Below are 12,800 nucleotides of genomic sequence, written 5' to 3'. Positions count from 1 at the left end.
TGAAGACCCCGGTACGACATACTGATCCTAGCAGACTCGATGGCTGACCTTCGCTACCACCCAGACTTCTCCTCAAGCTTACCAATACCAAGATCGGAGAATTGACATGAAGCTTGAGAGATACCCCAGCTTCCTTATCAGAGAAAGATACCCTTAGATTCATCATCGTCGTGCAGAATTTTTTCCGAAGATCAACGGAATCCTAGAAGGAGAATGACAGGAATCTTCCTCCTACGGGACACACTTTCAGTCAGTGTTGGTTGCATCTCTGAAATCACTGTTTCACTCAGGTTTGTCAACCCTGCATTAGATTCCATCAAATCCAACCTCTTCTGGGGCACGAGTAGGGCCAGGAGTTGGAACCGGGCACCCGTTTTTTCCTTGGTCTCTATGAGACCCAGGCAGGAGATGGACCTGGGAAGATTGTTGATAAATGGAAATCTCCGCTGAGGAGTCAACCTCCTCGGCTCTTCTTAGGATTAGACACTCCCTCCAGATGCATCAAAAGAAAGGACTCTGGTCAAAGTCTGAATATTCAAGACCTTGCAGTTGCATCCAACCAATATGATACTCTTTTGTGCTCAGAAACTTTTCTTTCTAATATGAGGCACGCATCTTAGCTCCTTATTACTGGCTTTAAGGAGATGATCATTCTTAAATGGGATATCATTCCTAGGGCCAAGGAAATATCGGTGTGTATTAGGATTGAGTACCCTACTTCACATAAGTCCTACTTTGAATGTGGATGTTATGAGATTCAGGTAATAAATATTTTGGCAGGCATAACAACTTCTATTTGTGTTTGATCTACAGGAATCCAGACATGGATGATTCTATCTTTGTGTTCTTACCGTTATGGCTAAGGTACAAGAAGATGATAGACAGGCCTCTTTTGTTTTTGTTTATGATTTCAAAGCTCACCTAAACCACTCTGGTTGAATTCTGTTTCTCCTACTAATTACCATGGTTTAAGAGCTTTAGACTTTGCTTCTAAATCAGGCTGTGAGTAAATCATAAGTGAAGCTATTCACAAGTGTGGTAACTACTTGGACCCCTGGTGGTATAACAAGTAAGGGTGGTTCTCCAGTTGGGATATCTGATCATGCAATCATTTCATTACTTGTGAAGACTGAGCAGCCTGTCTCTGATGCTTCATAGTCATGTAAGATTTATATAAAATCTCAAGCAGACTGGAATGGTATATTAAGTGATCACATTTGTATAATAGTGTTGATCCTGTTGTTCCTTTGAATTAGAATCTAGTCAGCATAACTGATAAGTGTATCCCTTCTCGTATGCTAAGGTACCGAGTGAAGGACAAACTGTAGTTCAATGATGATTGTAGATGCAATTATTTGGAGAAGCAGGAAGCCTATCCTCTTTGGAAAGGTAAAAGATCAGATTTGACTTGGAATAATTATACGCAGCTTAGAGCTTTTGCTCAGAGAGTTTATGGTTCAACTGAAAAGGAATACAATTTAACCATAAAAGAAACCCTTTCTGGTACAACTCTGGAACGTAGGTGGTGGACTACTCTTAAATCTGCACTCTTTGGTGTAGATGCAAGAGACACTGGTCTCGGCATATCGATCCCCTCTCATCATTGATCCCAATAAGGGAAGACTCCAGACACAATCTGGAATAGTGGCTGAAAGAAACAAACCTTCTAAGGGGCTTTCCTCCTCTGATACCTCCACCAGAGCTTTTTTTGTTCATAGATGCATCCGAAGGAGGTTGGGGAGCACACATTCAACATCTGGCGTCAGGATATTGGTCCAACTAAGATCGATATTGCAATATCAGCATGTTAGAGCTTAGAGTAGCTCTTCTCTTGCTCCAGCACTTTTGTCCTCTCATGACCAGTCACTCAGTGTTGATGAGCGTAAACACCACCATAGCGCCATATGTAAACAAGCAAGGAGGTACAGCTTCTCTGAAGCTCTGCCAGATATCAGAAGAGATTGACAAGTGGATGGTGCTCAGCTCAAACATTTTAACAGACCTCTTCATTTCAGGCTGAAAGAATATCAAGGCAGACAAACTGAGAAAGATGCAAATAGTTCACTCAGAATAGTCTGTATTCTCAGATAGCGAGCAAGATCTTGACTTTTTGGAGTTCACCAACTGTCAACCTGTTTGCAACCTCACTAAACCAGAAACTCACGGTATACTATGCACCTGTGCCAGATGCAGAAGCAGCGTTTGATGACATATGTATTTTTCTGCCTTTTCTGCCTGATGAAGGGTGTCCTAAATCAAGTCTGAATCACTTTAAACTTCAATAGCACAGAAATGAGGCCCAAGCAGAATGGTATCTGAACATTCAAGTTCTCCTGATAGAGACTCTTAGAGAATTGCCTCCTCTTCCTGACCTGTTATGCCAACCACATACCCAGATATTCCATAACACAGTGGAATCACTTTGGCTTCCCTTTTAATGAGAGAATGCCTTGAAGAAGTCATTGAGCTTCAGCACGGCATTTCATTCCCGTGCTGAAACTTGGTGACGGGCAAGTGGGCTCTCGAACTTGGGGAAATTGCTCCCCCAGTTTGAATCTAAATTTCTCTCTTTCACCTTTTTCTTTTTCTCAATATTACTTCGACCTTATCCTAATTTCATAAACTTTCTTTAGTCTTGCTTTCCAAACTCTATGAGAAAAATTTCCCTCTATATGTGTGTATATATTATGTACATATATATTTTTTATTTTTTTTTTTTCTCCTATGGCTTGGATGTTTTTACATCCATTGTAGCCCCGGCGGGGATGTTCATACATCCTTTATTGCTGCCTGCTTTGATGAGTGGGAGGAGGTATCACGGTTGGGAGGTGTTTGCATTCAAAGCTATATGTGAGAGTATTGGATGATTTCAGCCATCCCGAAGATGGTTTGGACCTTTTTGGCGGAACTATTCTCAAGTGTTGGGTCTTCGGAATCCAGGGGGATCCAATGCTTGGGGTAGGACTCTCGGCTTTTGGCCGGAAGCCCGTCATTATAGATATGGGGAGGATGATTCCATAATTTCTTGGTCTCAGTCCTAACAGGCGGGTTCAGCTAACACCTGTGCCTCTATATCTGTTTTAATGCTATCCTTCGGGTAGGGTATGGAGTGGACCATCTGGGAAGTATACTCTCATTGTGCCGATAGTGGAGAGTGCAAATTTCGTTTCCGACGTGTGATGGCCTAACATTCTCGAGCAGGTACATCAAACTTACCCTTTTCTCTCTCTTTCATCTAATGGATTCTATAAGGAACGAACCCCCATCCCCTGGATACGCTGACTCTCCCCCGGCACTGTTGACGACCTCTGCTAATGTGATAAGGGAAAGCTCTGTTGATGACCTCGGAATGGGAAAGGACCATTCTACTGATATTTCTAAATCAAGTAATTTGGGTAACACGAGGAAACTTCGAATCCTCCATGTTACACAAATTTCAATAGAGACAAATTATGATGATCTATGTAAAGCATTTGAATGCTATGGATGCATAAAAGAAATAAGGATAAAACTTGAAGCTGAAACTTGGGATTCATGGATATCTTATAGTAGTTATGACGAAGCATTTAGTGCAATAATTAACTTGAATAATATTAAAATTAATAACTTGAATGTCGCGGCTGCTCTCTGCGATAAGGTACCAAAAGATTTGGATGTGTATAGGCCTGCCGATTGGTTGGAAAAAGACGCAGATTTGGTTAAGCCCTCCCAGAGAAATCCAAAACCACCGATGTGGCTTATAGCTGAATCAAAGGGGGTTACAGGGAATTATTTTAAAATATGCAAATTGATTCAGAAAAAAGTAGGAACTATTGCACCAGGCGATATATCTCGTTTCGGAAAAAATAGTTTCCTTATCCATGCCAAATCCAGTACACAGTCGGTAATATTGTCCAATTTGAAAATAAGTATTGATGACATTAAGTTAGATGTCAAACCCCACCTAAATTTTAGCTACGGAAGGGGCGTAGTTTTTAAGAGAGATTTATATGATTTTACAGAGGAGGAGATACTGGCCATGTGTCCATTAAATGTATGGAAAGTTCATAAAGTCACAGGTACATCAATGATAATCCTTACATTCCAGGATGCTGATGTACCTTTTCATATTATTATCGAGAACGAAAGGATTAAAGTAAGACCCTTCAAGCAGAAGCCATTGCAATGCTTTAATTGTTTTAAATTTGGGCACCCGTCCAAAGTTTGCAAAAATGAGAAGATGTGTGGTATTTGCTCCAAATCTTACCATGGAGAGTGTGCACTTGGAGCCAGGTGTTTAAATTGCAGCTCGAATCACAAATCCACAGACAAGAGCTGCGAGCAATATAAGTTGGAGGAAGCTGCCCTCAACAAATCAAACTTAGAACATATAAGTGTGACCCATGCCAAAAGACTATTAAATAAATCAAATACATATGCTAAGGCATTAAAATCAAACCAACCTAGCACTGCCAATAGCTCAAAAAAAAAGTATACTATCTGACAAAATGTCAAATAACGAGGTAACCATATTACCTCCTGAGGCTTTACCACGGTGTATTAACACTAGGTCATTGCCCCCTGCTGTACAGCCTTCAGCCGCCACGATGGAATCTTGACAAGGCGGACTGGAAAAAATTTCGTGAGCTAAGCGAAATTGAGGGGGATGCTAAACAGGTTGAAAATATCGATGATGCCATAGATTTACTGAATGGAACTCTCCATACAGCAGGTGTCAATTCAATTCCCAAAACAACAGGGTTATTCAAACGACGACCAGTCCCGTGGTGGTCTTCAGAACTAACTGCCCTCCACAGAGCCACAAGAAGATCTCAAACACGATTGCGTAGACTCCGAACTGATGAGAATTTAATTATGTACAAGAAATGTAGAGCACAGTTCCGTCGTGCCATGAAAGAAGCAAGACGCCAGTCATGGATGTCTTTTGTTTCCTCCATTAACAGTAGAACACCACCATCTGCTGTGTGGAGGAAAGTAAAAAAGATAGCTGGCAAATTCACCCCCAACCCACCACCAGTGTTGAAGGTGAATGGTCAGTATGTAACTGAAGCAAATGATGTTAGCAATGCCCTGGCTAGTCATTTTTCAAATGTATCCAGCAAGTGTGTAGGAGCCCCTGGTCACCAGTATAGGAGCGTTGAAGAAAAGAAAATTTTAAATTTTGCTTCAAGAAGGGAAGTCTTATAATTCTCCTTTCACTGAAAGAGAATTTGATTCCGCACTTGCTCATTGCAATGATACAGCCCCTGGACCTGATGGAATTCCATATGCAATGATTAAACATGTACATTTTAATACAAAGATATTTATTTTAAGCATTATTAATAGAATATGGCATGATCATAGTTACCCAAGTGTTTGGGAACTAGCCATTATTTTAGCCTTTTTAAAACCCGGTAAAGTCAAGTTTTTAGCAGCAAACTATCGTCCTATTGCATTGACATCTTGTTTATGTAAAATCATGGAGAAGATGGTCAATGCAAGGCTGATATGGTACCTTGAAAAGAAAGGTATTTTATCACCGATTCAATGTGGATTCCGAAAAATGCACTCAACGACTGATGTGTTGATACGACTTGAGTCTTCTATTTGTGAAGCCTTTGCTTCCAAATAGCACCATGTTACAGTATTTTTTGACCTTGAAAAGGCATATGATACCACTTGGAGATATGGTATACTTAAAACCATTCATGAAATCGGATTGAGAGGAGAGCTGCCACTATTTATTCAGGCATTTCTTTCACATAGAGTTTTTCAAGTGAGAGTTGGGGAAGCTCTATCAGAGAGTAAGTTCCAGGAAGAAGGAGTTCCTCAGGGTAGTGTGCTGAGTGTAACCCTTTTTGCACTAGCAATTAATGGGATATCCTCAGCAATTCCCCGGGATGTTCTCTCAACATTATTTGTGGATGATCTCTCCATATCATTTGCTGGAGCCAGAATGGCAACGGCAGCTCTAAATTGACAAAATTATCCAGTGGGCCGATATGAATGGATTTAAGTTCTCGACAAGTAAAACTACTATTGTACATTTCTGTCGTATCCGGGGACCGCATCCAGACCTGGATACATACATTAAAGGTCAACGGATCCCATGTGTATCGGAAACCAAATTTTTAGGTTTGATATTTGACTGTAGACTTACATGGGTTTCTCACCTAAAAGTGCTAAAAGCTAAATGTGTTGAAGCTCTGAATATTCTAAAAGTATTGTCCCATACATCATGGGGGGCAGACCGCAATACTATTTTAAAATTATTCAAGTCCTTGATTTTTTCCAAAATTAGTTATGGTTGTGAAATATACTCTTCAGCCACCCCAAGCCGGTTGAAAATATTAGATTCAATACATCATGCAGGTATTAGATTGTCCACGGGAGCATTCAGAACATCACCTATCCCAAGTCTCCTTGTTGATGCTGGAGAGTTACCACTAGACCTTTACCGGATGTCTTCTATTCTTCGGTATTGGTTCAGATTGCAAAGACTCCCTAATTCTTTAGCCTTCCAGACTGCAAGCCTTGTAAGGCACCCAACATACTTTGAAATGCACCCAAAATCTCCTCAACCCTATGGCTTTCGGGTGAAACAATTATTAAACAGTCTGGATATAATTAGATGTAAGGTACTTCCATTCAAGGTATCATCAACGCCTCCATGGAAATTACCAGAGATATCTTTTTGTAAATATTTTATAGGAGATAAGAAGAATATGTCAGACCTAGAAGCCAGGTCTCTTTTTAATAAACATGTTAAAGAACATAGAGGATCAACTTTTATCTATACTGATGGCTCCAAATCTGATGCTGGCATTGGATTTGGGGTACATAGTAATGGTTTTAATTGTAGAGGTGCACTTCCTCGGACCGCTTCCATATTTACTGCCGAACTGTATGGCATATTAACCGCTATTGAGAAAATAGCATTGGAGAAGGAGGGTAATTTTACAATTTTTAGTGATGCAAGGAGTGTCCTTCAAGCTATAGAAGTTTTTAATTCTAATAACCCTCTAGTTTTAAAGATTTTAGAATGGCTTTTTATTATTGGACAGAGAGGTATAACAGTTCAATTTTGTTGAGTTCCAGCACATGTAGGTGTGTGTGGGAATGAGAAGGCAGATTCACTGGCTAAGAATGCTGCATCCGAGTTGCTGCCAAGAAGGTATCCCATTGCCTGTAATGATTTCTTACCTGACATCAAGAAATTGGTTTGCAATAAATGGCAACAGCAATGGGATAGCCTAGATGGGAATAAAATGCGAGAGGTAACAAATGTCATATCTCCCCGAAAATGGGAGACGTCTCTTTGTCATCTCCGTATTGGTCACACTCGGTTGACACATGAGTTTCTGCTGAAGGGCCAACACCTACCGTATTGTGACGACTGTTTAGTACCTTTAACAGTGAGGCATTTGTTGACCGAATGCCCAAATTATAACAACTTAAGGAATAGATATTTGTTTGAGGCTCGAGGTGAGGGTGGCAGATTCATCCTTGCCAAAATTCTTGGAAATGATGTGTCCTACCATGCAAGTGGCATTTTTAGATTTATTTCAGAAGCAGGTCTTCTGAAAAATATTTAACTTTTATGATTTTAATTGAATACTCTTTTATTTTTTATTTTATTTTTTTTATTATTGTATACATAAATTAAATGTTACCGGCGTCAATGACCTCAGATGTCAGGATGCCTGAAAACTTTAAATCAATCAATCAATCAATCACTTTGGCTTCACTTATGGAGGTTATCCAGTATCTCGCATAGAAAGACTTTTTGCGTGAAATTGTCTGGATACCTCCAAAAGACTTCAACCTCTGTGTAACAAGCCAAGTGGGCCATCTTCTGTCATTGGTGTCATGGAAGGATGTTTCTCCTCGCAGAGCCTCTATCCCATCGATAACCGAATTTTAACTTTATCTCCAAAAGGAAAAGCACTGTACAGTAACAGTGGTGAAAGGATATTGCTCAGCCTTGAGCCAGGTCTTTATGCTGAAAGGAGATATTTCCTATTTAGTAGAATTTTCCATTCTCATACGGAGCTTTGAAAAGGCCTGCCCCAGTTGGAGATGAGACCACCACCTTGGAACATTACCAAGGTCTTACGTTCCCTAAAGAGGGTACCCTGCAGACCGTTGAAGCTTGCCAAAGGTAGAAACATCACTTTCAAAGGGACTTTCTTGCTGTCTTCAGCCTCTGCTAAGCATGTAAGGGAGCTGCATCGTCTTTCCTTTAACATCTCTTATACCTGGGGATAAAGGCACGTACCGATCTCCGTCCCCGAGTTCATTGCCAAAACCCAGAATTCATCAGTTCCTGATTCCAGGTTTTTATCTTTCCAGATCACGAGCCATAGAGAGATAATCAACAATCCTGATCAGCTGTTTTTGTGTCCTGTGTGGGTGCCGAGTTGTTATCTAAAACATACACATGCAATTCAAGCACATCTGTAACACCTCATCATCAGTGCTGGGAGTTAAGAAAAAGGTGACCAAGAATACAGTCTTCTCTTGGCTAAGGGAGGTAATCATCTGTACCCTCTTGCCACCCTCATATTCCACCCTAGGTAGAGATCGAGTTTGAGTACATAATGTCAGGGGTGTTAGTATAACCCTGGCTTTTAGAAAGAATCCCTCTGTGGTGCAGGCAGGAATGTGGAAATGTCAAACTACGTTTACTGCTCATTATCTACAGGAATTGACCCACTGGTCTCTAGACACCTTTTCCTTATGGTCTGTACTAGCTGCACAGTAGATGGTATATCTATCTCGGTTCTTCTTATAGGACTATTAGCATCGGATCGAGGATGGAAGTGAAGAATGACTGGCCTTTCTTTTCGTTTCAATCTTCCCCTCTCTTGGAGCGCATCATCTTAAACCCCGTCAGCTGGAGTTGATTTGACTGCAGGTAAGCCATTCAGTGGTTCTATAATGTAATATAGAAGCAGCATTGCTCACATTTATTACTAGGGGTACTGTGTAGTAACTAGACAAACCCATTAATATACATAGGCCACATGGTGGGAACCCGGCAAACTTATTAGTATACACTTGCCACGTGGTTGAAACCAACAAACTCATTAATATACATAGGCCTCATTTTCGCTATCATAATTTCTAACAGCCATATCCTAGGTTTGCTGTTATCATTCTCCTATATAAAGGAGTGTAGTTTGTATAGTTTAGAAAAATACAAATTACTTTTAACAGCTCCACCTCTTCAATGTCTCACAGGACAGGAGAGGAGGTTCCCAGCCCCTTCGTCCCGTCCCTTTTAGTCGCCTCTTACGACACCCAGGGATACGTTGGCATTATTCCATTTGTTATTATGGCCTCGCTGCCACATGGGGCATAGGAGATGAAGTGAGCAATTGGTTTTCAGTGAGAGTGGGGCTTAGACAGGGATGTGTGATGTCGCCATGGTTGTTTAACTTATATGTTAATGGAGTGGTGAGAGAGATGAATGCTCGAGTGCATGGACGAGGATTGAATCTGATAGACGAGAATGATCATGAATGGGAGGTAAATCAGTTGTTGTTTGCAGATGATAGGGTACTGGTTGCAGACTTGGAAGAGGAGCTTGACTGATTAGTAACAGAATTTGGAAGGGTATGTGAGAGAAGGAAGTTGAGAGTTAATGTGGGTAAGAGTAAGGTTATGAGATGTACAAGAATGGAAGGTGGTGCGAGATTGAATGTCATGTTGAATGGAGAGTTACTTGAAGTAGATCAGTTTAAGTACTTAGGGTCTGTTGTTGCAGCAAACGGCGGAGTGGAAGCAGATGTACGCCAGAGAGTGAATGAAGGATGCAAAATGTTGGGGGCAGTGAAGGGAGTGGTAAAGAAGAGGTTAGGCATGAATGTTAAGAGAGTTCTGTATGAGAAAGTGATTGTACCAACTGTGAGGTAAGGATCAAAGTTGTGGGGAATGAAAGTGACAGAGACAGAAATTGAATGTCTGAGATGAAGTGTCTGAGGAGTATGGCTGGTGTATCTCGAGTAAATACAGTTAGGAACTAAGTAGTGAATGTGAAAACGGGTGTAAAAAATAATTTAGCAGCTAGAGTGGATATGAATGTGTTGAGGGGGTTTGGTCATATTGAGAGAATGGAAAGTGGCTGTCTGCTGAAGAAGGTGATGAATGCAAGAGTTGATTGGAGAAGTACAAGGGGAAGGCTAAGGTTTGGGTGGGTGGATGGAGTGAAGGAAGCTCTGGGTGATCGGAGGATAGATGTAAGAGAGGTAAGAGAGCGTGCTAGAAATAGGAATGAATGGCAAGCGATTGTGACGCAGTTCTGGTAGGCCTAGCTGCTCCTTCCGGTCACCTGCGTAGTGGCAGTAGGGGATTCAGCGTTATGAAGCTTCATCTGAGGTGGATAACGGGGGAGGATGGGCTGTGGTACCCTAGCAGTACAAGCCGAACTCTGTTGAGTCCCTCGTCAGGCTGGGAGGAGCTTAGAGAGGAAAGGTCCCCCTTTTTTCCTTTTTCTTTTATGGCGGCAGCTCCCCAAAATTGGGGGAAGTGCCTTAGTATATAGATAGACTTTTAACAGTTTGTCATATTCTAATGTTATTCACTTCTTAATGCTTCACATACAATTTTGCCAATGCAATAATGATACTGGCAACATTATCAAGATTAGAATTCATAAAACCATTGTTTAAAGAACATGGTTGATATGAAAGTACCAATCTCATATTATGTTGGCTTTGTCTTTTTTTTTCTTTTTTTTTTTCAAGAGTTCTGGTTATTACCACTGATCACCTTTCAGATGTTGTTGCTAAGAACATCTCAGACCTTAATCTCAGCATAATCAAGTTTAAAGTTCACAAGTGAATGTTATATTGATCTCTAAAAATGAAATTGAATATGGCAGTAATTCTAATGTATAATCATAAAAAAGTTACTCTTTCTGTATCAGATCAGCTATCAAGAGTCAGGTTATGACTTGAAGGTAAAGAAAATTCACAGTAAAAATATTATTCTTTGCTTTCAGATGCTTTTGTTTACGTATACATTTGAAATCCAAAAGGCCGAAGCCGGTGAACAGCAACTCTCTAGAAAGCAACTCTATTCCCTTAATAATATGGGAAGGAAATTGAAGCTAAAGGAACTATAATGGAACAAGATCATATTATTCATATCGAAATCAAAGATGATAATAGGGGAGGAGGCTATAAGATTTAACTGACATCAGTTTAAAGATAAGTTAAAATTTTCATTTAAAGTTTTTTTTTTCAGAAGTTTACAAATAATTTAGGTTACAGAGTAGGTAATAAATAGCTTTGGAAGATAGCTTATGTACAGAGTATAATATAGTGTTAAGTATACCCTATCTGAAAAAGTCCAGTATCGCAGAAATTTTATTGAATTAATATAGTTGTCAAATTATCATTGGTCAGATGGTTATAGATTTTGTCATAACTATACATTATTAGCCTTTTGTCTATATGCTATCGGATCATTTTAGATATACAAATGTATCTCATGAGTATAATTCTCAAAAAGTCGTATCACTGATGTACGATTAGGTAGTATACGTTCATGTCATAGATTTTAAGCATTGCCTTAGGGGCATAAAATGCTATATTTCTTAAATCTGTTGTATGATACTTGATGAATAATTAATAATTGTAGTATTGCCGTGAAATTCATAAACTTTTAGTGAAAATGAAGGATAGGTTATTTTTATGTCTAGTATTTCACTTCCCATACTCCCAAATGTTATTCATAAACTTATTTGACCTTGGCAAGGCCAGGGTATATTTAATTGATATTACCATTTTTCTTCCAGCACTGAACTATAACTATTTTTGTCAATAGGCCTAGGCTTCCAGATTCAATGGAAAATACACAAGCCAATTAAGGTACCAAATCATTTTTATGTGACTTCGTACATAACCAAGGAATGTTAGCATGTTTTATGATATGGAACAGGTTTAAAGAAAAATTTAGTCTCTAGTTAAGGTTTTAAATTTACAAGTTTACTTCATCTTTAATATATAATCTCTAAGGGAAATTTCCTGTGTTACGTGCCTACGTCAAATATGGATTTTATTCTTGCAAAAAAAAAAAAAATCTTCAGGATAGAATGGAATTGTATTTCACGTTATGTTCATACAAATATAACTTTAATTGGGAAATATGCACTTCTTCTTTTTTCTAATTAGAAGGTATTAGTAATTATCAATTATCACAAGAATTTTATTTTAGCGAAGTGATTTTCTTAGAATCAGGCCTATCTTAATCTGGAGTCAACCATCTTTATACTAATTTATTGCTTTCATAAGAGAAGAAGGATATATTAAATAAAAATGGTACTTGAGTAAGGATGCTACAGTTTTCTAAAATAGACTCAATAGCAGGTGTTTAAAAAGTAGTTCATAAAACGGATCCTAATAGTTTATATTGATGGGAAATTATTTAGATTAAGTTTGATTCCTAAGGCATTGTTATTTTTTGATTCGAGTAGGTTTTATGTTACATGGAGTTGGGTAAGGTAAACATTATGATGCACAGGAAATAAAGGTTTACACGGGCTTTTCCTCTTCGGTAATTTAATGACATAAGATGCTTTTTTCTATAAAAAAAAAAAAGTGAAGGACGCAAAAAGATCTTCATGAGTTCTACAAACAGTAATCGTGGTAAATATTGGTAAATATGAGATCGAGTACAGTTTTACTGACAAGACCGTACTAAGCTTGTAATTTTCAAGATAAATAAATCAAAATATCCACAAGGAATAGAATAAACATAAGGGGTTTCTTAGAATAGAATCATCCTCAATGGAAAAAAAATTCTATTTTATT

General features: G+C 39.1%; 1 long non-coding RNA gene across 1 annotated transcript in view; it reads left to right on the top strand.

Annotated features, from left to right (window-relative positions):
* The window catches only part of LOC137657116 (uncharacterized), a 39,402-nt gene extending 27,409 nt beyond the window's left edge, over positions 1-11,993 (top strand). The window contains exon 3 of the long non-coding RNA XR_011047113.1: positions 10,988-11,993. This is a non-coding gene — a long non-coding RNA (uncharacterized lncRNA). The remainder of the gene's footprint in view (positions 1-10,987) is intronic.
* Positions 11,994-12,800: the final 807 nt, after the last annotated feature.

This window comes from Palaemon carinicauda, chromosome 18 (genome assembly GCF_036898095.1).
Source record: "Palaemon carinicauda isolate YSFRI2023 chromosome 18, ASM3689809v2, whole genome shotgun sequence".
Lineage (NCBI taxonomy): Eukaryota > Metazoa > Arthropoda > Malacostraca > Decapoda > Palaemonidae > Palaemon > Palaemon carinicauda.
The sequence above is the reverse complement of the archived record's forward strand: the minus strand, read 5'-3'. Positions and strand labels throughout refer to the sequence as shown.